This window comes from Falco cherrug, chromosome 7, assembly GCF_023634085.1.
Source record: "Falco cherrug isolate bFalChe1 chromosome 7, bFalChe1.pri, whole genome shotgun sequence".
In the NCBI taxonomy this organism is placed as follows: domain Eukaryota; kingdom Metazoa; phylum Chordata; class Aves; order Falconiformes; family Falconidae; genus Falco; species Falco cherrug.
Window position 1 is genome coordinate 41,496,629 of NC_073703.1, and position 25,372 is coordinate 41,522,000.

General features: G+C 44.0%; 1 long non-coding RNA gene across 1 annotated transcript; it reads left to right on the forward strand.

Annotated features, from left to right (window-relative positions):
* Positions 1-4,440: 4,440 nt before the first annotated feature.
* LOC106631157 (uncharacterized) lies at positions 4,441-24,959 on the forward strand. The gene is made up of 4 exons (XR_001334668.3): positions 4,441-5,337; positions 6,724-18,790; positions 19,289-19,381; positions 22,494-24,959. It is a non-coding gene; the product is annotated as an uncharacterized LOC106631157 (long non-coding RNA).
* Positions 24,960-25,372: the final 413 nt, after the last annotated feature.

Genomic DNA, 25,372 nt, shown 5'->3' on the forward strand with positions numbered 1-25,372 from the left:
GATGCTGCCTGCAATGAATGCCTCTAGCTTCATCAGCTGGTGAGTCACTTAGGAGTGTCTAATTCAGTGACTCTTAGGAAACAAAACTTTAGCAACCAGCTCTCCTGTTTGGACTGGTGTGAGGGAGATGTCAAGGGCTTGGCTCACTGCAGCAAAGCAGCATCAGATGCTTCCTTTGCAATTTGGGAGTGTTTTCCAGCAAGCTTGCTCTAGTATAGAAAATTGGCAGCACACAGTGAATGGAACATGCTGTTACAACACTGGAAATCTTGTGCGAGATGTTAACTGGGCACAAATCAGTACCTCTGTCTTTTGTAAGTAGTGAATCAGCTCTCGCACAGACTGGTTGATGCTGTGATAACACAATGCAGCACACATGTTACTGACCAGTAACAAAATACTGCCATGGTATCATGGGATCTGTGATACTGGATTTGCATCCTGCCCCTTCATGCTCCTTCATTTCTGCTCACACCATCTGGATCTGGAGAGCCTCTGCTCCTGATGCCCTCCTATATGTCTTCCAGCCCAGAGCTAAGGAGCCCCCAGGGTTAGATTGCCATCAGGGAGGAAGTATAGGAAGGAGGGTGAGTGAGAGAGAATTGCATCCCACTTTCCTCTTTTGGCTGCTGGTGCTCTCAGAGCTGCCAGGTGGTCTCAACCCTTGAATAACGGACTGGGGAGGGGGCTTTGTGCAGAGGCAAGGGAGGGGAGGGCCAGCTTCAGCACAGCCTTGTTCAATTCAACTCCAGGATCAGGGGGAATTTTGAGGGACTGGTGTAAACCTCATGGGCAAAGAGAGCTGGATAGAGCGAGGAGCTAACATGGTGAGAGCAAGAGGCCAAATGCCTCTGAACCCCAGCAGCCTCACACTGAATAGGCTCTGCAGCATCATGATATGGTTTGGGCACTGTGAGTGATTTCAGTAGCATCACTCATCACCATTCCCACAGTGTTCCAGTATGTAATACTTCGTCCATTTTGTGATGCCTTCTTTCTCCCAGAGAAGGAGGAACTAAAATGAGGGTTCCTGCACTAATTTCAAAGTAGACACCCTGAACCAGAGTACACCAAAATATGTATTGATCCCACTCATTCCCAGCACGACCAGTGTAATGTCAAAGTTTTTTATAACCAGTGTGTTTCCATTCTGCAGCAGTTAAATCTATTTTCACCAAGCTTGGATATGCAGGGCAAACAAACAAAAAAGAGCATTAGAAGAAGAATTATTTAAGAAAACCAGCTAGCCTGATGCTGAAGTTCACAATCTTACTCTGTTGAAGCAGCAGTACATTAATCTAAAATAGTGCCATGTGGATGCTTTCCACTTTTTTACACCACATTGTATTATTTCACCACTGCCCGCCGGCAGCTTGTTTTGTGCCTTCTTTGTAGCATCTTGCTCTGAGTCTGGTCTCCTAAACCAGACTGCAACTTCCCAGATTCATCAGGCTGTGTCACTAAGTGTATGATATGAATTTTTCTGAAGTGAATCCTGCTGATGAAGAGGAGAAGATTTCTGTGCAGGAGACCATTAATTGCCTCAAGTTCCCTGCTAACCTACAGGATTTGAGTCTACAGCTCTGCTCTCCTCAGCCTGTGCCCTCCCCATAGTCTCCTCGTGGGGCTGTGCTGCCCCTTGCAGGCACATGCTGTAGCCAGGAATGCAGGCAGAGTGGATCAGAAAAAGTGAAGGTCTGTTTATGTAGCCCATTAATTAATCTTGGACTGTACTGGGATCATTTATTGCTATTAGCATATCCTACCTTCAGGATTTCCTGCCCTTGCTATAAAATGCATATAGATGCAGACTAGTCCACAGTCTGGGTTTTGAGACCATCAGCTGGACTCATTTCCTCCTTCCTCTTTATTTTTGCAAGGTCAAATAATTTGCCTTGTCTCAGTAAGGCCAGGATTTTGACTGAAGATTGAGAGAGCTGAGGCAAGGTTCAGAGTTAGACACAAAGCTGTAACAGTTTGGGAACTTTTTTGGACACTGTTCTTGGCCCTTTCACTGGCTCCTCCTCTGACCAAGCGCTTCCCTGCGTCTCTGTTATCTCTCTGTTAAGACAGGATTATTCTGCTAAACCACTTTAATACGGGCCTTTGGGAGAGGCTGGAGAAGGTCTTTGAAATATTGATGGAAAAAACATTGCAGTTCTCACTTTCTAGAAATGTCCATATATAGCTAAATTTAGGCAGTCTCCAAGTGGGTTTATGTATCCTAGCAGACTGTGTGCTCTGTGGCTTTCTCCAACGATACTCTGCTCCTCAGGTTTACATTCCCAGGGGCTGTATCCTGAAAAGATCAGCTTTGAAGAACATGTTGTGACATATTTCAGACAAGAAGTACAAGTGTCCCTGTCCTGGCTTTATATCCTGCCTATTGTCACATCACCTCAAAGGAACCTAATCCACTCCTGCTGGTGTTACAGGCTGGCAGCAAGATGAGAATAGCAAAGCTTTGTGCAGCATGCATACTATACATGCATAGGTGCACATGCTGCTGCTGATAGATACCCCTTTTTAGCAGCCTTCCCCTCAGTTTTTTAGTTGTTCGATGTATCTAATAACTTCCAGAGAAAATGTGAGAAGTGGAGAAATATTACTCTTTGTGGGGAAACTGAAGCATGGTGTTATGTGACTTTTTCCCAGTCTCTTCATAACTCACTGGTAGAGCTGAGGGACAGTTTGGGTCTCCTTGTTCCTGGCTGTTTGTGCAAGACAGTGCCCACTGCTGCGACACTCCTGCTGCCATCAGCAGACCTGCTAGTCTGGGTGGCATTGCATCTGCCAGAGTGCTTCGGCGAGCAGGGTGAGTCGCTGGAAGTTTAGCTGACCATGGGGGTGTGCACGCCTCTTGAGGAGGAATGCCACACACACACCATGCCCAGAGAGTGTTTGCTGCTTACCAGCCTCATGTCCAGGCTTGACAGCAATCCCACCTCTCGCCAGGGCTGCGTGTGATGGGGTGGCTGACAGCAGCCTGCCTTGTGCCTGGCTCTGCCCCAGCACAAAAGTCCTGCATGAATTTCTGCCCACCACAGTGAGTACAGCATTGCCAAGTTCCCAGAAAAGGCCATTCCTCCCGCAGTGACAAAGCAGGGCTCCAGCACAGTACAAATCCCTTTGGGAGATCCTCTTTTTCTTTTGGGAGCTTCCCAGTGATGTTGCTGCATTTGTCCCTGTCCCCGTTTCCTCCCTGTGACCCTGGCTGGTCTCTGCAACCGGCTTACCTGCTGTCTGCAGTGACCTTTCTCCTGGGTGATGTGTAGCTCCAGCTCTTTGGGTTTTTTCCACAAGCTGTTGCCCATCTGTTGCAGGGAAAGCTCACTCATCAGCAGCACCTGGATGATGAAAGCAGAAAGCTTGCCCACTGTTGCGCTTCTCCCTTGCAGAAAGGTGGCCAGCTGAGATGGCTTCCAGTTGCCAAACGGCTTTCCAAGCGACTGTAAGTGTCTGCAAATTTACCAAGCCTGCTTCTGGGGCTGGGTCAGGAGAAATGTAGGCTGGTCCGCAAGCACCAAGGCTCTGCAAGGGGCTGTGCAGCTCTGCTTTGCTGGCAGGGCCACCTTCTTCTCTTACCACCGACACCAAGGTAAAACGCAGCTCCGGCGTCAGCACTTGGACATTGCCGAGCAGAAAGGTCGGCGCCAGGAGGAGTGCTGCCCAGGTACAGCCCAAGCCTGGTGGGTGGCACTTGAGCCTCCTTGGGACCTGGCCTGGAGTATCAGATCCAGGGCAATGATCTGAGGACACAGGCTTTTGCGGGACTGCTTTCTCTTCCCAGTAAGGGTACAGTTTCTCGATTTATCCCAACTAAATTAATAACGAGGATGACTGATTTAACCAAAAATATCAGGAGTAATCTCTTAACCATAGAAATCAGCTTCAGTAGCAACATTTTGTAAACACGTCTCAAAATTAGGCTTCAGTCACCACTTCTGTGTATTGCTGTGGCCTGGATTGCACTTGGCTCCCCTCCAGGAACGCACTTGATATCCATGAGAGACTTCCAACAGGGAGGGAATCCAGGCTGTGCAGTGGCCACTGGCACCACTCATTTGACAACATGGATTTTTTTCTAGCCAGTTCAAATGAGGGGGATAAATTTTATATTTACAGTCAGCAATAACTGGAGAAATGTCCCCCTTTTCAGCTGTTATATGTGAGTCTGGGCCCAAAAGATGACAGTCAGCACCACAAAGAATTTGATTTTTAGGTGGCATGACTCTGTTGACCTAAATACCACCCTATAAACCATAAATAACATGCTTAGTAACATTACAGTTTTTATGGTATCATGTTCCTATAGCAAGGCTTCAAGGTCACGCTGGTTTTAATTGTAGTCATCTGACAGGATGGCTAAATTCGTTATCAAGTTCTGGTTTGTAGCTGAGAGCCTCGTGCTTCCTATTGATAGCTCTCACCGTATTCCAAATAATCGCTAGAAGGGCACAAGGGAAATGAACCACAAAGTAGACAGAGGTGCTACCTATCATCTATCACATATACCTTATTGTCTTTTCTTTGCATGGTAGGAGCCAAATCCTGCTGATGCGCAGATTTCTTCCTGCAGGATGGGTTGTTCTGACTGCTCGTGGACCTCTGAGGAAGTGCCTGCACCTTCCAAAATCCACGAAGGACCAGGACCTCTGCATAACAGCCTAATCTCACTGCTGGGGAGTGTGTCTAGCACTCCTGGGAATTGATTCAAGTTGACGAGTTAGGAACATTCATATCTCAGCACTCAGATTTCTCATCTGGAGGTCATCTCCACAATCACAAATTCCAAAAATAGAAAATGGCAGTTCTTCGTGCTTGCCAGTTTTTAAATGTGGGAGTTTCACATTTTCAGGTTGTTTCCCTGCAACTTTGAAAAGGCTTGAAACAGACTTCTTAAGAAAAAGCCACACCGTGCCTCCTTCCCCACCCCTGCTTGAACGGTGGAGACCACTGTTTAATCTGTTGAGTCCAAAACTTCAGCTAGTCTGAGGTGTGAGAAAGTGATGTGAAGTGCCTGTGCTGGTGGATGTCTGACAAAAGCGAACAACCCTGTTTTACTCCAAGAGTGTGGAAAGGTAAGAAAACAAGGAGGCTGAACTGGTTTCATTTCAAGGTTTTGTCAGGGAAGTGTATTGGACTTCATACGTCTACTACTGAGGGCTTTAAGCTTCTAATCCCGGGGAATCTGATTTCTGGAAAATATGGTGATAAGGATGGAAAGGAGGAAGACTCTTCACCAAGTAAGGTGTTGCTCCGTGAATGGAATATGAATACAGCCAGAGTCTGTAGTGACCCAACAAGGAAATTAATCCACTGTGAGACTTCACACCAGTAAGTGAAATGGTTTTTTAAGAGAATCTGTTTGGTTTGGTTTGATTTGGGGGCTTTTTTTTTTTGTTTGTTTTGCTGGTTTTGGTTGTTGGTTTTTTTTTTTTTAAGTCTGCATGGGGATTTCTGTGTCCTTTAAACACACTATTCCTTCAAACAGACTTGACCTCATAGTGAAAACAAGCCAGTGACTTTTCATAGCTCAAGGTCTAAATGTTGCCAAGACAAACTATTTATAGGCTTAACACCTGACTTGGTGTTAAATAGCTCTTGCTGATAAACCTTTTGGTGCAGAATTATCACTTCAGACTGAGACTGGACTGAAAACCCAAAGACCTGGAAAGCTTGAAAGGATTCAGGTAGGATTTAAGATGCATTTCAGAAAGTGCATTTAATGCATCTTCTGTAAGATATGTGTAACAGCAGAATTAGAGAGTTTGGTAACGGTAGGCAGGTTCCTTTACCTGTATGTAAACAACACATCAGTGAATTTACTTAAAAGAACATCACCTAAGTGTTTAAATACATCATGGAAACACAAATGGGTTTGTTGATACCAAATGAGCTTTCTGCAAGCTGGATCTATGTTTAACAGCCTCCACTGGGTGGTGGCCCCTCTCATTCTAACACAAATATTCCCTTGACCCCAGTATATTTGTTATAAAAGCAAGAGAAAAAAATATCAAAGCTTGTTGGACTGACTTGCTTGTTTGGAGAAGCTGATAGAGCACAGTTGACCTTAGAAAGGGGGGGGGGGGGGCGGGGGGCAGGGGTAGAGGTGGATAGGGAGCAGGACTGTATTCATTTTATAGTGTAATAAATGTTTCAACATATCACAACCATCTTGGTTGCCTTGCATGGGGCCACAGGGGTCACAACCAATTTTCTGAAAAACATTGAGCTATGAAACAGTCTGGAACCTCTTCTACTGCAACTCTAATCCTCCAATAAATAAGTGGAGAAAACCAGATTGTGTCACTCACAAAAGGGTGGAAGCAGTTCAGAGCTGTCTCCCATCCACAATGCTCCCAGGCAAGCATGAGCTCTGAAGCCGTTTTAGGGCAAGGTCCACAGTTGCCTGGAGGGAGAAATCCAACCATGGTCAAAACCTAACTCCTGGGGGCCAAGGATGTGTCTGTGTGGTCTGAGAAAAGTGCTAAGCATGCCCAATGGGCTGCAATTTGTCCAGGCAGGTTTCTTCAGGCTGGCTTTACCCAAGTGTTGTATGGTTGTGTGGAGCCAGAAGTACAACAGAGCTGACAGCCAGCGATGGAAATGGGAAGCAATGGGGTCAGGAGGCTTAGGGTGTTCGTAGCCACTTTCAGTCCAGTTTGTGCTTGCAATGATAGTGTGATGAAGCCATCCAAGCATCACTGCTTTCTTCCTCAGGCACAGCAGCCCTGCTGACTGCAGTACACAGATGGAGTCTGCAAGTCTAAGAGCTCCCAATGCAAGAGGCATGGGTTTGATCCCACCTTCAATAGCAGACAAGCTCAGCAAGGTAGAAATGAAACACGTTGTGAATCCTTTCAGTGACTTCATGTCACCTTGGCCTAACCCAGTTCCCAAAAGGACATCATCAATTAATTGCTGTGATGCTGCTAAGTTGCACTATGCAGTCCTGACTTACTTTCTTCCCAAGCACAGCTGTATTGGTAAGTTGAGTGTTTCTGTCCCTTGTGCTGCTATCAGCTGCAGAAGAGTGTGCTCCTAGTTCCCAGCCAGAAGGCTATGCAGATCCCATGGTCAAACTGGGCTGCAGCTATTATAGAAGGGATCTGGCTCCCTTGCCCTCTACCTACAGCTTAAAAGTGCTGCCCGGGCGCACAGGCTCAACCCCAGGGACATGGGTCTGTCTTGCTCCCTGCTGTTCATGCCACCAGCTGCCAGCTAGACCCAAGCACACCTCTCTGCACAGCTGGTATTGCTGGCGACTGCATTTACCCGACCACAGCTCAGGAGCAAAGGGAGACGACGACAGTTGCTGTTACTACAGAGAAAGACCCAGCAGGTGCCTCAGAGCAGCACTTGCTGTCAGGCAATTTGTCACTGGTTTTGAGTACGAAATCTGTATGTACTTTGTATTTAGCAACTTTCCTCTCAAGCTTTTGCTGCCTGCAAAGAAAATTAAGAAATACCCAAGACTATTTTAGAAGGGTTAGTACAAACAGTGAGAATGAAGTATATTGTTAAAGGGATCCTTTGGTGTTAACGGGATCTTTTCGTGTTAAAGGGACCCTTTGGTGTGAAAGGAGCTTTCAATTGTGTTATGCCACATGAAGAAGATTTCAATAATGTTGGAGAAGTATATAAAAGCAACTGTCCTTTGAGGTGGAAATCTGACAATTCTGACAGTTCAGCCTCCCAATTGCATCCTGAAATAAGAAGAATGCTAATAATTATAATACTTAATAATAGCAAGTACTAACATCCTGTGGTACTAGACATTAACGAGATCTACTCCCAAATACTGTGTGCACTGTTCATGAAAGGCAACCTCAGACTAGACAGGTGCAGCCAGGGAGAGCTGAGCAGAGCAGGGGCACTGGGAGCCGGTCTGGGAGAAGGGGGACTTGGCTGGCTTAACATTGGCGAGAAAGTATCCCAGAGTGGATACCAGTGCTTTCTATAAATAAAGCAAGGGCATAACACGGGGGAGAATGAAGAGCCACTTAAGCTAAAGGACAGAGCTGGCAGCAAAAGAAATAAAGGGTCATGAGTCAATTACAAGAAAGTTTGTAATCAGAGGAGAGAGGTCTTGAGCAATGCATCACTGGGTGTAATGGGAGCTGGGGCTAGAGCCACGTTGGACACTGTCCCTTTGCATGCTGCCATTGCAGGCTACAGCCTCTTGAAAGCCCTCGAATGCTGGAGGTGCCTAAATCACGTAGCACTCTCCCATAGGCATTGAGAGTCTCCAGGGAGCTGCAAGCTCTGCGTCTCCACACGCTGAGCAGCTTCATGCTTTTGCTCATACCTGAGTCCCAGCAGATGCGGCTGACCACCAGCTGATGTCCTAGGGGTTAAACGTGGAGGGCCCCTCACTGTGAGGCTGCATCAGTCTGTGAGGTCCAAGCCTCTAGTAATATTCATTGAGAGCCATATTTCAAACATGACTAGAGGAGGGGGAGGCAGCGCTCCACTACCCACATGTTTGCACAGCTTCTTGCCGACAACCAGGGTAGAAAACAGGGGTTAATCCCCGCTGACTGCAGAAGGAACGTGAGCTCCCAAATCTCAAGTCCCCTTTGGCTATAAATCAGGATTTGCACTGCCCAGCTCAGCAGTTCTTGCAGCCCCTTACTGTGTCTAGCCCAGATTTCCTTGCTCATTTTTTGATGGGTCTTATTATACTCTGAAGAAGGATTGTACATAATGCTTACTAACAATAGCAAGGGACGAGGCCTGAAGATGCAATAGGTCCCTTTTAGTGCCTTGCTTCTATTACCAATACTGTGCTATCTTGCTAATTTGTTTTATTAAGTGAATCATTGGAATAATGGAGATGCATGGAGTTGGATGAGAGCGTGTGCAGACAGAGGCAGCCCTGTGTTACACAATCTGATATTGTGGCAGGGGGAACTTAGCCCTTACCTGACTCAATTTTTCAACCTCTGCTACCAGTTTATTTTTCTCTCAGTCATTTCATTTAACTCTACTTCTGCTTGGTAGTTTGGATTGCTCGTTTTCTCTTCACACCATTAGCCTTAAAAACATAACAAACTTTAGAGTTTGATTCCTGTTCAGGCACAAAAGAAACGAAATGATGCATTTAACAGGTGGATGAAGCTCTCCATTTAGGGACATGGTAAACTGCTGGATTATGCAGTGTCCTGGGTAGATTTATTAGCTCCCAGCAGATCAAGTCCCAAGCAACTGAAGTGTCCACACTAGGAATGGAGCGTGGGATAAGACACTCATGTCCCCAGTAACTGCCCCCAGTGTCATTGCTGAACCCAAGTCAAAATATTTTACAGCACAAGCAAAGACCCAGGCTTCAGTCTATGCAGGCTGCAGCAGTGACTCACAGGTCATGGTGAGATGTGAAAGTCACTCCTGCCACTGCATGAGGGATGTGCACTTGTGAGAAAGGGAAGGAGGCAGTGAGCACACTGTAGTGTCAAGCCTTTCTCCAATGGACTATGCCTGTTGCTTAAATTTCCTACCAATTGCAATGTGTTTGAATGTGCAAATGCTCCCTGTGAACAGCCAGAAGAGAGTCACTGAGGGATGAAGCAAGACTAAGCCCTGATGCCAGGGCTCTCCTAGCACAGAGTGAGAAGGATGCTTACATCTTGTGCTTGGCGGCCAGCTCTGCTCTCCGCTGGGACACAGCTTCCATCCTCACTTTAATTTCTTGCCTCTTGGCAACAAGCTCTGCTGTGACATGATTGACTTTGACCTCTCTTTAGAAGTGGAGTCTTCTGGAGCGTGTTGGCACTGCTTTCCGGCGTCTTGCTGGGGCCCAACCAACAGAACTGGCTTTGCAAGTCAGTAAAGACACATAGCAAATCCTCTTGTGCTTGCATAACGCCAGGTCAGAGTACAATAACTCTTTGTCCTAAAGCTGGCCAAAATGTCAGATTCCACCCTCTCACCCTCATAGTACATGCATACACTTTAAGTGGTGACCCCAAACCTAAGCAGGAGTGCAACAGTTTAAGAAGTTCCCATTTTGTCAAAGTAAACTATGAGACTTTGTTTGGCCATGCTAGGAGCCACCATGACCCAAGGTCCCATCCTGCCACAGCACCCAAAGGCATACAGTGGCAAGAAACCCTTTGATCAGGCATGCAGCTAAGCAGCAGCAAAGGGGACGGTGGTGGGCTGGGCTGTACTTGTACCATTATGACCAGTGAGGCTGGTGGGACACTGCCACGTGGGTCTGAGCAGCCCTCGGAGTCTCTGACATCCATGGAGCTGACTAGGTCAAGCTGGGAAATGCCCAGGCCGTAGCCAAGCCTCACTCAGTGCTGTCTTTATGCTGGTTTTGGTGCCATTGGTTTAAATGAATAGTAAATTGTCACACGCTGGCCAGTGTGGGATGAACTTGCTAGATATGGGCCTAACCTCCAGAAAGATCTAACCTTGTGTGGGGCTTTTAACAGGGTAGAGGGCATCCTGGTTATCTCTAGGCATGTTGAGGAGGTGCTAAAGTTAGAATATTAACCAACTCTGAAGCTGATGAACAAAAATAAACAGCCTGAGAGGTCACAGAATCACAGAATGGTCAGGGTTGGAAGGGACCTCTGGAGACCTTCTAGTCCAACCCCCTGCTAAAGCCAGTGCAGCCCGCCCAAGCTCTGCAATGCCCAAGGAGGTACCATATCTCTTGCTCATGATTCAGGGGAGCGTAAGGTGGTAAGACGGTGGAGCATCACTCAGTGCCTACAGATACACAGGACAAATCTGGCCAGAGAAGCTGGGCAGGTGCCAAGGCATGTCCCGCTTTCTGCACGGAGAAGAAAGTGCATGAGGTAGGACTTGAAACATGTCATGAACCAAGCAGGAGCTGTGCATAACTACAGATGCTATTGTTGAAGACTTGGTATTAAGATTTATTTCCTTAATACATTATATGTCTTTTCTTTGGTTGCACTCCTGATTTTTACCTTTTTCTGAAAATGAATAAATGCTTTTGGGTTATTGTATGTATAAAAAGATGCATAATTTTTCTGATGCATAATTTTGTCTGAGGGAAGCCCCTGTATAATAATGTGGTGCAGCTCAAATTTGAATAGACCCTTTGAATCTACCGTATGCTTGGCTTCCTGCACTCATGACACCACCTCACCTCGGCTGTCGATACACCGCACTAAGGTAATTTTCCTGAAGAACAGAGTGCCATGCACTCCCTTCTCTAGGGGCCCAAACTTGGATCCAAACGATAACAGAAATAGCTGAAAACACCTGGGGTGAGCTTAGCTGACACGTGCACTGTCCACTGAGGGCAGAGTTAAGGGTTTGCTTTGATTTAAGGAGAGAATGCCATTCCCTGAGATTCTCTGACATACACAAGAATAGGCAAAGAGATTTATCCAACCTCATAGATGTTGGGGACGTGAGTGACACCTGTCTTCTTCTTCTCTGGAAAAATACACAATAATCAAAGGAACCAAAGCATCACCCAAAGCATGGGTTTCTTACTTGGTGTTCTCTTGCCTGTACATGGTGAAATGGCCTTTGACTTCAGGAGGTGTTTTGCCCTTAGAAAAGAGTCCATAATGTTCTGACCTTCTCTGTGTAGAGCTGTTAAAGAACAGTTACCCAAGGATATGCAGAAAAGCTGAGTGGCATGCAGGACTGTAAGTCTTTCTGGCTTTATACCTGCACTATGAGAGCAAGGAGAGCAAGACCCATCCCTCGTCTCTCAGAGAGGGCTGGACATAACCATTTCTTCTCCCCTCCCCTGGGGACCAGAGGAAGGGACTGACCATATGTTAGTACTGATGATGCTGTCTATCCCCTAGACCATGCAGGGCACATTTTTAGCTTGCCTTGGTTATCTTCACTCCAGACTTGGACTCTCTCTGCTGGCAGGTAACACCACCAATGTAGGACAAGGTGTTTGCATCAGCCAGAAAATTTCTCAATTGAGATGTTTTCAAAAAATTAGCATTACTTATTTGCCAGCAAAGATTGACCAGCCAACAACTTTCATCAGATATCTTTTGATAATATTCCTGGTTAGTGATTTTCTTTTGAGGCACAACTGTTTATTTCTTTGGCCAATTCATAAGCTCGGTGAAGCTGATGTATGTTGAAAGGGAACCAGTTGTATTCATTGGTGTTATAATCAGGGGAGTTAGAAGAGCTGAGGGCAGGATGCATCTTGTCTCCAATAGATTTGTCCGTAGCATACTAAATGCAGTGATGGTTTGAAAAGTTCTTTAAAAATTTATGGACTGATGACAGGGGAAGTTTAATATTCTGATTTTTACTCAGCTTGATTGGTTTCAAAAACAATTACACTACTTGGAAAATTATATTTTATGAAGCAAGGTCATTTCTGTCATTTTCATGATTTCAACATTTCTTTCAGGTTAATATTAAGTTAAACGAAAATGTAATAAGAAACCTGATGTATTTTATTAGATTTTGCTTTTTAAAGAAAGGGTACACTGCATGTTAACAAAGATCAAGAATTTGCTTTTTGAATCAGACCTTGTATGAGAAATACCAGCTTGCAGTGATACGATCTTTTCCCTAATATGTTTCTTAAGCCTGATAATAGTAAGGATATGTGGTGCACTGCCATGGCATATAATGACACGGCTCTGCTCAGCAGTGCATGATAGCAAAGATGAGAAAGGGTTGAGTTAAGACAAAGAAAAGAGTTTCTGTCATTGGTCTGGCAACCCCAAAGGGGTTTTGGTCACAGTGTTTACAGAGACGATTGTACTTTGAAATCTTCTACGTACAAAATGAATGGGTGTTTTTATAAATATATGTATCTGTATGAGCAGGGCTCCTTATGAGGACAAAGTGGACTAAATACAGACTGGGGGAACATAAAACAGACCTGTTCAGCTTCTTGACAAGCTGGTGCAAAGATTATGCTTTAGCACTGCACTCAGGGGCCAGGCAGCAGTCACTTTGCATCATATTGCACAACGGAGAAAGGATTCAGGAGGCAGGCAGGTTTTCCAACAGGAAAATTCAACCTAGAAATTACCAGCATGACAGCCTTTGTATTGCATTTCTGTTTTAAGTTTAACATCAATGTTTAACGCTGAAGATTTGAAATTTTATAAATCTGCAAGCCCAGATCCTGATAGGCAAGACTGATATATATTTATCAGTATGATTCAGAGCATGATGGTCTCTGGAATGGATCCTTCTGGATGGATGGATGCTAAACAGCTCCTGAGGATTTTCTTCAGATGAAATGTTTGTCCTGACACCTCTGCAGAGATTGTTTCAGTGGACACAACTGTTGAAATCTTGGAGAAAGTACCTGTTCTCATAGGTTTTACAAATGAGAAAATGAGATATGGTCCCAGCTACTGATTTTCCACTGGGCACGCAATAAGCATGGTGGGTATGGGGTGAAAAATGAGGCTTCTCTTCCAGGATTAGTCCCATACAAAATGCCTTAAGTGATATTATGCATTTGATTTGTTTATGGTTATAAGTTTTGGAAGTCTAGAGTCTTTTTTTACAGGAGGTGGAGATCTTTAAGGGCAAGCTGCAGAAGAATGGTCTTGAAATGGGCAAAACTAATGGGCATGTCTGGTATGTGGCTGATCCTTCTGAAGATATGCTTTATTGGAAAGAAATGCTGCCAACACACATAGGAAGGACTGTGCCCTTGGATCTTTTGCACCATTTTGAGAAGGCTGATGGGGCAAGTCAGCTAGACATAGACAGCTGATCAAGTAGGTTTGAGTGGCAATTTAGGTAAAGCAGGTCAACGTATGTATGTGACAGAGCTCTGCAGTATGTAAATAGATACCACGGTGGTGGGCACATTACAGTTGAGGGATAGATTACATGGACTCACGTGTGAGCAGCAGCTGCACATACTTAGTTTCTCAGATCTGTCCTAGGCTTTTCTGGGGCTGAATGAACCAGTTGTGCACATATGTGTCATATTATGCATGGTGGTGTTCTGTCTTTTTATTTTTATTGACGCCATATTATCTGTTATAAATTCTGATTTTGCAATGATGAATCATCTCACTGCCTTCTACAGTCTCCCTTCCCCATGTTGCATGACTAATTTAAATTCAGGCAGTGCCTACTGAGATCGTCCCAGTTTGTTTTTATTTTCTGGGATGACACCTTTAAATGCACAGCACTTAGTTTACAGATAGAGCTGTTTTATGTGTACAGAAAAGTTACTACTCAATTATTCTTCCTTTTTATCCTAAATTCATTAAAACACTGCTATTTCTGAGATTCTCCAACCAGCATGTTCCCCATAAAGTTTTCTTCTTTTATATTCAAGAGTATGGTGGGATTTGAAGTCACCTACCTGCACTGACCCAACTGGGTCAGCAAAACAAGTTAGGCTGACTTTTGCCGTTCTGCAGCTGCAGCAAATGCCTCATCTGAGATTGCTGGGGACCCCCAGTTTCTCATGATGGGTTGGAAGCACAGCAGGAATCTTTCTCAACATGCAAGTTCTCTATGTACTAAGCCACGCGTATTTTGATGACTTCTGCAAAAGGATGGAACAGAGCTGGGGGGAAAACAGTTTTTAACAGCCTCTGCCTGCTTCAACACAACCCAGCTGCCTTTGTCTTATTTGTACCAAACTATGATTTGGAGCAATATAAATTTCTAGATGGATGCGAATCTGCTGTCAACCTCCACTGAGCAGAGGGGGACCTGTGGGGAGTGGCGTTCCCAGCCATGGCTGCAGCCCCTGTTCCCCTGGCAGCCTTGGCCATGGTGAGGCAGGTGATCATGGGCCTCGAGGCTTGCCTTGGCAAATATTTCTTCTGCATGCTGCTATGCAGAGACCTGACAAGTCATGTTAACACCCTTACCTGGGTAAATGTCCCTTCCTTGCCATGCATAACACCTTGGAGAAAATTTCAGCCTGAAAGCTTCAAAATCAATTGTAACAAATTCAATACAATCTATTCCCAGGAAGCCTCCAAGTGCAAATGATGCAAACAGAATTGAAGGGTTACAGGGTTAGATTTCTTTTATTTTTCAGAAGCTTTTTGACTTACTTGGTGCTGTCCTTTTTCACACACAGTTCCCAGTCCTTTCTTTGTATCTCTGTGTGTGTGTGTGCACATCTACTGCAGCACATGCAGAGACAGACAAATATTATCTTTTTTATCTTCCTCCAAACTACAGTCCTCTCAGCGAAGAGGTTTGATTTGCACAGTGAAGTGTGTTCTTACTTTACAGAATAAGCAAAAGAGGTACAGACCCATGCTTATATCTGGATTATGCCATTTTAGTTATATGTAATTTTAGCTTTCTTTTTATGTAATTTATTTTGGTTTTCTGCTACTATGAATATTGTGCTGCTAATTTGTATTATGACTTTTCCCTGAGGATGCTTAGCCAGTACAGAACTCCGACCTGTCCACCCACAATGTTGAAGACATATACTTCCTAAGACAAACCGGAGAAACTTTTTTTTCTGCTTGCTCCAAGTCAGCCTAACCATCTGCATAATGAGCGCCTCTTTTTTATATTTCATTGATGCTGTGCTCAGACAGTGGTGGATTCTGTGCACAAGTACATCATCAGGTCCTTTCCAGGTCTATTTGCAGCTGTGGTTGTCCGAAAGTTACCCTGAGCCATATGGCATCAGCAGAGAGCTTTTCACTCCTCTCCAATGAGCCTGAAGTCTTACTGTTTGTTTCTTACCAGACATAAGCTATCACCCTGGAGCTCAAAAAAAGGAAAAGTGTTAATGTATCATGAGAACGTCATACGGCAAGTCAGTGTATGCCATTTGCATGCCACATTGTTTCACAGATCTGATACACAATTTTTAAAATCTCATGATGGATCATACACGCCTCTCCCTGAAGTGCTTCTAGTGCTCCCTGGACTGAGCTGCACCTACTTTGGAAACAAGTAATTACAGTTCCACTGAAATAAACAGGGATATACTGATTTCTAATGGCTGAATATCAGCTCATTCTTTGCATAAATAAATGCAAAAGACTGAATTGTCTGGCCCAGTCTGTCAGGTTTGTAGCTTGAATGAAGAACTTAAGGATGGATGGAAAGCAGGTAGAAGCAGACTTGTAGCTACATGAAGGAATTCTTTATTGGAAGAAAGCTGGAGAAAGCCTGCTCCTTCTGCAGTATTTTGCCCAGCTACCCTCTTGCCACACTGATTTGTACCTGTAGTGGATATCTCAGGTACAGGACTTCACCCTCTTCACTCAAGTAGAGCAGATCTCCAGTAAGATATCTGTACATGTGCACATATATGTGCCGAGAGAGAGTGACTGCTTATTCACGTGTGTGTTTTGCATGACAGAAGGGTCAGAAGCGATGATAGTACTTTGTCATAAATGATAAAGTACAGTTACACTAGGGAAAGAAAAGGTTGGTAATGCCTGGTTGATCTATTCTTTCTCTGCATATTTATGTGTGTTATGAGACCTGAGTGAGTTTTGACTGATTGTTTTGTCCTCACTTACTCCAGTGTGACTCCATCAGCTTCTCTTGTACTGAACCAATATAACCAAGCACAGCACTAAATGAATATTAGTTCCCATGCTTTGTTATACATATGTGATGCAGAGCAGAAACAAACTGATCCTGAGGCCAAACATGTGGTACAGATTGTGGTTACAAAAATCAGTGATGAAGGCAGCATCCTCCAATTACTCCAGTGGTTTCTGGTAAATCTTTTTTCTTCTCCTTCTAAAAAAATAAAATTATTAATAAAATTATTATGAAACACTCCATTCCTATTCACATCCTGAGCAGTGAACCAATAGCCAGAGACTTTTCTTAACACTGGTGAAAATTTACATTATCAATCACCTTTTTTCTGAGGGGAGTGTTTTGGCTCTTGCCAGACACGAAGGTGTCTACAGCTCTGCTGGTGCCCTGTGCTGCACAGGCTGCCCATGAGTGTGCTGCCACGTTCACTGAGAGGAGCTGCCTGCAGAAGTGAAGTCTTGATGCATATACGAGGTCTGGGATTTTTTTTTCTTTGACTATGTTTTAAAGCTAACCACAGTTCCCTGCACAACCTGAACTCGGTGTTCACAGCATGCCTCGATGTCCTTTCTGTGTGACTCAGTGTGTCAAAATCTAGGCTGGTGCGTGCAGCCTTGCTTTCCCCTAGTGCCTGGCTCACAGTGCCAGCATCCATGGGGATGGAGGTCCTTGCTGCTGGTGTTCAAAGCCACATGTGGGTCTCTGCTGCTGCACAGCAAGAGGTTGTCAGGAGTCTGACAACAATAGCACAGAAATGTGCTATTTGTGGCTCTGGGACTCATTGCTTCAAAATGTCATGGAGATAAAGAATTTAGCAAGATTCAAATTTGGGTTCAGTGTTACATGAAAATGGGACTGTTGAGGAATAAATAATCAGAATAGTATTTGGTTAGGTTGCAAAGTGCCAAGTTTTGAAGATTTAAACCAGTCTTCATGAGCTTGCAGGATGTCTCTGCGTGGAACTATTTATCCTGACAGAAGTTTCTTGCAAATGCTCCTAAACCACCACTGTCGGAGTCAGCCTATGTGGTCTGCTTAAGCTGACCACTGGCCCGATTGATTTTTAGGTACTAAACAACAGAAACTAAGGTTGTTATCAGAGATTAACCAATGATACAAAACTGTGACCACAATGAATGTGACAGACAGGATGTGCAATTGCAGCAGAGAAAGCAAAACCACTTTCATGAAAAATAAAATGTGCCAACCAAGAAATGACTCAATCTTTGCAGCATTTCAATAAAAATATCTTTGACACTCTGCATGCACCCACCTACATTCATATATACTGTGAGTAGCTTAAGAAGTTTAAACTTGTCTCACAATCTCAGGTCAATAGGAAATCACTCATTAAAGGAAAAAATGCTAAACATGATTTCAGCACTTTTGAAGGGTGTTGTGCTGGCATGCCCTCATAGCAAAGTGCTTTGGTATCTGGAGAGCAAGCACAAAGTGGATGCATAGATGTCCCTACACTGACATGGTAATGTGCCTCACTCAGGTCCCAGAAGACTGTCCCACCTAAGGGTGAGATTTTTTTTGCTGAGAGGACCAGGCAGTACCCACTGTAGCCCATGATGTGACAGATCACCCTCCCCCACACCCAGGCTGAGCTTGCATGTGCTCCCATCAGATACTGGGCAACTGTCAGGTATCAGCCCCCTCCACTTGGGCTGGATCATCTTTATCTTAGGGACCCAGGGAGCTGTTTGCATCCCATTTCTAATGCCTTGAAAAAAAACCTTCTCTTTGCATAGCTGCCACAGCAATGTCAGTTCCCCACACTCCCCCAGGGCTTGCTCGGCAGCACTGCATGCTGCCTTGGTGCTCTCAGTGCGCCCTGATACCAAGCTGATTCACACATTGCAGCTGTTGGCCCCTCCATCTGATGGCCAGCAGCATTCACCATTGTCTGTCTCATCCCAGTGACGTTCCCTCTGCCAGGCTGTAGCTCCAGGAACACAGGCGGACAGGGACTCTGCACCAGCTGGGGACCTACAAGGATGTTTCTGCAGCAAAGAGCCACAGAGGCTGCCAGCTCCTGGCAGCAGAGGAGAGCTTGGCATTGATGGCCATCACCCAGCCGTGGCCAGAGTGCCTACAGCCTCACCATCCAAGGCCTGGTGAAAACACTCCACAAGTGGGTCTAGATGAATGCCAAAGGACAGAAGCATTGCAGAAGCTCAAATGGAGAAAACACATCCTGTTTATTATCACAGCTCTCAGTAACATCAAGAGCTGAATTTCAGCTTTTTACTCCAGCCTTCATCTCTGCTGTCGTGCTTGTTCTCATCTTACCGTAAAGGTGTTAAACAGATTTTCCATCTCACTTTGTGGTTTTGACACTTGTGTAACAGTTGTTTTTTTCCTGTACTCAGGTTTTCCCTGGAGCTATGATCTCCAAACACAGCTCAGGAAGCTAACGATGCTTAGTTTGGAGGTGTGGGTCTCCCTGCCTCAGCCACACTGACTGCTTTCATCTAGCCCTGTTGTGGCTGAAGGAGTCATGTATTTAGCAAGCTACTTCTTCAGTGTGAAAGAATCTGTCCTCTTCCAGGCTGAGGGTGGGAGTTTTGACAGCCATTTAACTCTGGTCTTGAGGAATCAGACATCTCTCACTTCGGTGGGAAAAAAATTCTACAATTCTTTTCGCAATTCCACTTTATCTATTCCTGTCCATTTTTAAGATAATCTAGACTGTAATACATGTATTTCTATGGGACAGTAATTACTACTTGATTAGGAAAAAAAAGAGAGAAAAAATGCGGAAAAAGATTATTTTTTTCTGTCTTCTTGCTTTCAGTTGTGTTTCTTCCCTCAGTATACTTGTGACTCTTATTATTGCACTGCCTGCTTACCAGCTCAGTAGATAGAGTCCAGAAGCCTGCTGAATTAGGTAAGTGTACTGTTATTTATAACTGAGTTGAACATTACATATTCGTATGGCATGTTGTGCAACAGATACACACTGGTGTCATGACATTCTGTCCAGACACTTGTCCTAAATTTAGCTCTAAATTTAACCTGAGAGATGTAGGGCAAATAATTAAATGTCAGTCCTGTAAAACAAACCTGTTGCATTGTGATTTGAACTTAAAGGGGGCATAAACCTCTGGTCCTCTCTCATGCATGCTCAAAGCAGTCAGTGCAGAACAACAAAGCTTTCTCAGGGCAGTATGAAGGACAGTTCATTTGATCAGGGGGTCAGATATTGTATTTATTACATATGAATTTGACCACACAGCAAAACCAGCATTGGGTAAACAGAGATAATGGTGCAGTGCCCTTTAGTACAGTCTATTCTGGTTCTTCTGCTGCTCTTGTCAGCACAGCAGCTGACGATGTCTCAGGTCTGACCAGCTCACTAGGGGAGTAGGCCAGTGTAGCATGGCAGGAGTCAATGTGCATGACAGCTCGTCCCCCTGCTTTGAGTTTCTGAGCCCCATGGCAGCAAACCCAGTTCCAGTGGGGGTGGCCAGAGGCTGCCTTTGGCATTCATCCCAAGCCAGGCTGGAGCCCATCTCTCAAAAACCAAAAAACCCCACTTCTCCCTTGGGCTGTCCACAGGAGGGTCCTGTGCTGCTTTGCTGCTCTGGTGGCACCTGATAGCCTTAGTATAACTCCAAGCATAAAGAAAGTTGTAATTCCTTGCACTTCATTGTACTCAAAGTCAATGACATTTCTGCAACCTTCTGAATTTAGGTAGGGGCATCTTTTGTTTTTTTTGAGGTCTGTTTATCTGTGGCAATAATAAAGCAAAGTCAGATTTTTATCTAGAAAGCCTGTTCTCATGTCATTGAGGGAAGGGAAGGAGAGCAATGCAGCAGGTCTGATTGCATACAGCAGGCACCACAGTTACAAACAAATCAGTCTTAAAGGAATTAGGGAGTACCAGAGAACTGCATCAAAAGGGACTCTGTTTATAAACTAGCCTAAGGGATTGAATGGAGAGGAAAACGGCCGCTGTATGTTTCCAAAGACTGCTTTGAAAAAACTCTGGAAAGGTTGTTCTGCATCAAAATTGATGTCACTTTTCCATCACTGCTTTTTCTCAGGACTTTTGCTATTCACAGCAGCCTGTGTCTCTTGCCATTCTCATTCTCCTTCTCCCTTGCAAGAGCCTTGGAGCAATGGGCTTGCAGCAACATCTCTGAATTTTGTGGGTTTTGTAAAGGTCAAGAAAAAGACAAGTCTTTCATTAGAATTCTTACCAACATATATTATAACATAATATAAATGATATTTGCACAGCAAAGAGTAACTAAATGATAATGTTCATGCTTCCCCTGTTCCTCCAAGGAACACGTATTTGTTTATATAGTCTTTGGGTTGTGTTCACTTCGTATTAGCATTTCACATTCCCTCTGACTGATTCCTCTTTCAGTTTGAGTCAGTGGATGTGACCTTATGATGACATTTGCAGAGAGGCAGTGACGGCAGTAGCTATACGCTCTTCCAGAGCTCACTGGCAGGGCAGATCTGGGCTGAGTCATCAGATACCTGAAACAGGGCTTGGGACCCTGGATACTGGGTGTTTCCCTTTGTGCTCATGTTATATTTCCAGAGGAGTGAGGATTGCATTTTGACTGTATCTGAAAGGTAAAAATTTTCAGTGGGGAGCCACTGTGCAGAGGTGGAAGTCATACACTGAGCCGAAGTCCACCCTGACTCGGGGGTGTGGGTCAGCAGCTATTAGGGTGGGTTAAATTCCTCCTGAAAGGGGGATTATGTTCTTAGCAGAGTGATCTCAAAACACCTATATCTTTCCAGCACTGAAGTATTCCGGCAGCAGAGTCAGCAAGAAATAATGTATACTCTAGTCCTTACCCCTGGGCACATGTGACATCCTCCACCTTTTCCCACACAAGTGCCTCTGGCTCCTTGCCTTTCTCAGGGTACTGTGGCCAAAGCAATCATTAGTTCTCGCAAAGGAAATGGAAACCATCTTCCCCTGTGGGAGTTTCTATCGTCTTGTTTTTTGAACATCAGTTATGTAGCAGGAGGCACAGGAGAGTTGCTTTTGGTTCTGGTGTTTGCACTTAGTTTTTGGGAGTGTCTGATGGAAGCGCAGCACGGCAACACTGAACACCAAGCTCTGCTCACTGCAATATGATCACAAAAAGTACAGAGATGTGTGTCCTAGGTCTATTTCAGTGAAATATGCCACACAAAGCATGTTGTTGTCTTTCTGCAGGAAAAAAAAATTGTTCAAACAAGATATAAGTAACAAGAGAACAGTTCCAGGTAATTGGTGCACAAAGCAGTATGCTGTTCTGTAGCAAAGTATTATAAGGACTTTCTGTCCAGGTACTGTTGCTGCCACAACTAACCAGTATTTCCCTCCTTTCAGAACACCCACCCATGAGCCAAGCATTTGGATGCAGTAGAGTTAGTCATTGTTGGTTGTCATAGGCTATGAAAAATAATAGTTTGTGCTAATGTCCATTTTCACTTGCATTTCATCATGTGATGGCACATCTGTGGCAGCTCTGCACAAAATGAGCCTGTAACAAGCTCATCAGTGTCCTGGAATGCACAAATGAACTTTGTTTTTTTTCACCAGCCTCAGTTGCCTGATTCAGTTGTGTAGCTTAGTAGAACTGAAAGGCTTAGTAAGGGCTGAAGGGTTACTTAATGGAAATAGAGACTCTGAACAAATCCAACAATCATGGAAATGTTACATGTGCTTTCCTAGCCTGACTTCTGCTGGCTATTTTGAGGAAACACGAAGATTAAAGTGAATCTTTCTGCTCATTTTGCATGAACAGCGATAATAAAAGCAACATAAACATGTTATTTTCATACAGTCATCCTTCTTTGTCTTCTCTCAGATTCAAATCTCTTTATTGCACCTTGTTTATGAGATCCTAGCTGATTCCCCCATCATCATGAGTTGGCTATTTCCATAATTTTCTATTTAAAGAAAAAGCAAAGAGATCTAATATGCAGCGTCTGAGTTTGGTATCTGTCCCAGAAAATAGTGTAAATTTATCTATTTATTTTTGCAGGTGACATTTGTAATCTCTTGGAATGTCTTGGGGTTAAGCTGAAAATGCTGATCTATAACTGTGCGTGCTCCAGGGGAAATATTAGCAAATCTGATGCAATGCTAATAAAACATAATGATTGTTATTATTATGCTTTGGGTGTGTTGTAATAAAGCCACAACATTGTTTTATTGGGAAAAAAATTCAACCCCCAAATGTATGATTTCATTCCTGTATAGTAACATTTCTGTAATTAATATTTCAAACTTCTATGAGGTCTTCCTCTGAGGATACAAAGTATTTCACAGATACTAATTAAACAAGGTCTTATTCAGCAATCTCTATCCATATAAGTACTCTTGTTGGCTTTCCATCTGCAAGGAATTTTGCACTTTTCTCTGAACTTAATGCATTTGATTATTCCCACTTTACTAATGTAAAAAATGAGACACACAGGAGTTACATGATTTACTCAAGACAAAAGGAAGAACTAGTGATATCTGAAAATAGGTATTCTGAAGCAGAGTCCTGTGCTTTTATTAGAAAATGGTGTGGCAACATTCATAGGATCTCCAAATGTATCAAAGGGGTGCACAGGGCTTTGCAAGGAAACCCAGGAATGTGGGAGGGAAGGGAATTGCAGTGTGCTTGGTGTGAATGGATGGGGAACCACCTGCAATGTTCATAGCTGCTGGGACCTTGAGCCCCAACATCTTTTTTCTAATCAAGTGGTCCATCCTGGGAGACATAGGCACCCTTGCCTTTGCCAAGTGTGACTCTGCATCACAGTATTGGCATTTTTCCTTGAGTTCAGTGGGACATTAAGCAGGCTGTAAGGGTGCCAAGGGTGTGGATCGAATAAGAGACTGCCACAAAGGCAAGCAAAAGGGTTAAATATGTGAGATATTCACTCCTGTGTTTAAGCCAAGGCTGGTTACAATCTTTAAGTAATATAGGGGAAAAAAGTGCTGGGTGTTGTTTAAAAGTTGTGGAGGGTTGGCTGACGTGTTGTCAAGGGCATAAGAGTTTCACACCCTCTTGGTGATGACATCCAAGGCTCCTTTACCTGCCACAGTAACTGCTGAATGTCCTTAACTTTGGACAAAACAATAGCCCTAGCACTAGTTATGAGGGGCAGATGGGTTTGTGGGCAGCAGGGAAGGGGGACGTGTCACGTACTGGCCATCCTGTTGTGCCGAAGTAAGTTGGATGGAGAAGCAAGCATGGAAAGGGAATGACGCTGGTCCTGAAAGACACTACAAGCAAAGCAGGTGAGTTGCAAGGGATCACACATTAGTGGATGATGCGGTCTTGTTAAATTGGTTCCTTTCAAGATTGTTCTTGCTAAGCCCACTTAGATGGGAGTGTTTATGCACTGACAGGGTGGGTACAGCTAGCCTGAGGATCAACAAGGTACTCAAAAGGTAAACCAGACCCATTGCAATCTAGGTTTTATTCTTTTTACATGCAATGTTTTGCCATGGCAAATAGTGAAGCAGGAACTGAAGGAAAAAGCATAGGCATCATTGTGATGGTGTATTATAGCTTCCCTTCATTCGTCATACTAGCTGGACAAGTACACAGAAACCTTCCCAAACTATTATCCCCACGTTCCAGTTAATCCAAGTGTCAGTTCTCCTGTATGTGCCTGACTGTTTTCTTCTAGCTCACCCCTGGATCAGTGCTATCTCTGCCTTGGCCAGCTTGCCCTCTGCCACATGTGGGGAAGGTGGCTACCATTTCACGTTTATGGCCTTGAGGAGTCTGTCGTTCACATTTACATGGTGTAAGAGCAGCTTTTTTTCCACTAGTAAGCTCTTACAAATACTACTTGGAACAAGTTCACAGCTGCTTTTGTCATCTTTTGGAATCCTGAAGTCTCAAACTTGCAGCCTTAAAAACACACGAACCACTCTAAAACACCAGTAACTACCCATGTAATGTTTGGTCACGTTGTTTAACAAGCAGAAGCTAAAAGAAAAGAAAATGGACCTCCCTTCTCCTTGAGTAAATAAAACTCTCCAGGACAACGTATTTTACTTCAAAATTATATGGCAAGGGTTTTTTTTCTTCTTTAGGTTCCAGAAACATGTCCATATATGGTCTACTTGTCAGGGACAATAAATAATGATGTAATAGAAAGGTCAGCTTTGTGTCATTTAGCTACAGGATGCTTGATGAAGTGAAGTTCTTCAGATAATGCAACAAAGAAGAACTTTAGGATGGGTAAAAGTTTCTGCCGTTCATCTTCAAACAGGAAATCTGAGATTCAGAACAACTTATATTTTGGCTTGTATTCGCTGATCATGGGGTGATCCAGAAATAAACTCCGGGCTTCAAAGCGAGAGTGTTTCAAAGCTGTCCTGCAGTTGATCGAAACATCCAGGCAAAGCAGGGAGACGAATACCAGCACGGATTTTCTGAATTAAGACTTAATCAAGGAGATAACCCATTTCAGCAGTATTATTGCCCTTTTATTTCAGAACAAAAAGGTAATGCAAATATGCATGTTTTGAACATATTTAATATTTTCAATCTGTCAGTGTGCTATGTCTGTTAAAGAAAATATTTTTCCTTCAACAATGTCTATGCAAATATTTATTCCTATAGCAGTTTGTAACCTAACACCCTGACACAGTCTTGGGAATTTTTGTGGTTTGCTTTTGGGTTGGTGGTTTTTTTTTCAAATAAGCCATAAAACACTCACTAGTGTTAAGCAGAACTGTAGCTCTGTCATTTCCTTATTTTTCTTTTAATTGCAGGTGATACTTGTATCTTTGTCCCTAGAATAGCTTGCTCAGAAATGGTTGTTGTAGTTACGACATGCTAAGGCACAATGTAGTGTGTAAGGCACAGAGTGAAGACAAAAAATGACATCAGCAAGTTATTTCTTTCATTTA